Source organism: Thermobia domestica, chromosome 15 (assembly GCF_964235325.1).
Source record: "Thermobia domestica chromosome 15, izTheDome1.hap1.1, whole genome shotgun sequence".
Classification (NCBI taxonomy): Eukaryota; Metazoa; Arthropoda; class Insecta; order Zygentoma; family Lepismatidae; genus Thermobia; species Thermobia domestica.
This window is the reverse complement of record NC_137468.1, coordinates 901,686-903,106: the sequence shown is the minus strand read 5'-3', so window position 1 is coordinate 903,106 and position 1,421 is coordinate 901,686.

Here is a 1,421-nt window from a genome sequence, read left to right as displayed (position 1 = left end):
CCTCAGGTAAGTAGACAGAAACAAGTGGAAAAGGAAGAAAAATGAAGGTCTTGAAAGTAAAACGAAGACAAATTTATCAGTCTTCAGAAGATACTGTCTATAATGCAGTGAGCAAAGAGGGTCGGTAGATCATACTGAGTCGGTGGGTCGCAGCGGGTCATGGTGGGTAGTGGGTCGCAGTGGGTGGTGGGTCACAGCGGGTCATGGTGGGTGGTGGATCGCAATGGGTCACGGTGGGTGGTGGGTCACAGTGGGTCACGGTGGGTGGTGGGTCACAGTGGGTCACATGCTGTTGACCCACGACCCACTGACCCACTCAGAAAACTTGACCCACTGACCCACTCCATCTCTGCTCTCGTCTATATTATTTAATGTCTATCTAGAAGAGATAGTGAAAAAGAGCCTACATAGTGAAGACGGTATTTCAGTAGGAGGTAGAATGGTTAGGTGTATATGGCTATGGGTGTATGTTAGGTGTTTAAGATCATACAGCACTTATTACAGAATCAATAAGATGTTAGAAAACGTGAGAAAGGGCTGTGAACAATATGGGATGAAAATAAATGTTTTACAAAAAGCCAGGTGATTGGAACGAAGGGCGTCAAATATAGTAGTAGGAGGGAACAAAATAGAACAGGTTACTAGTTTTCGATACCTGGGTAGTATTATTAAAGATGATATGAAGTGTGCTTATGGGTATGCTTATCATATCATTAGAACTCTTAGTAAAAGCTTAGTTCGTTTGGGAATTCATAACTGAAAGATTTGAGTTATATCTTTATTTCTCTAAGACTTTCAAGAAGTCTGGAGCATGCGTTTATTTTTCCGCGACAATTCGCTGCGGTGGCGACCATATAGTTAGTTATACCTGGGCCAAATGTGGTCGTAGCAGTGATGCCAACTCAATAGGAAAATCTCATATATATAGGATGTTTCGAAACAACACCTCCGACAACGTTTCGGAGGTGATTCCTAACACCAAAAAAAGACAAAAGGTATAGACCAACCTGGATGCACAAATGCTTCCTTTCGTAGTTATGGGCTGTCAAAAACAAGAAAAAATGAACTCTAAAGGTCCATAGCTCCTAAACTATGGGACCTACCTCAGGCAGATCAATACTTTACTTAGGAACTAATATGTGCTCTATCCAAAAATACATGTTTTAGATTCCTACTTTACTCATTCAACATTTTTATAGAGATAGTTTGGCTACGGGAATCTAATTTGAAGTACTCACCAACTACCTCTATAAAAATTGATGCGGAAACACCAAATATTCTGAAACTTAGATATTTGGATAGGGCACATGCTAGTTTCTAAGTGAAGTCTTGACCAGACTGCAGTAAGTCCCATAATTTTGGAGCTATGGACCTTTAAAGTTCATTTTTTCATGTTTTTGGCAGCCTATAACTCCGAAAGG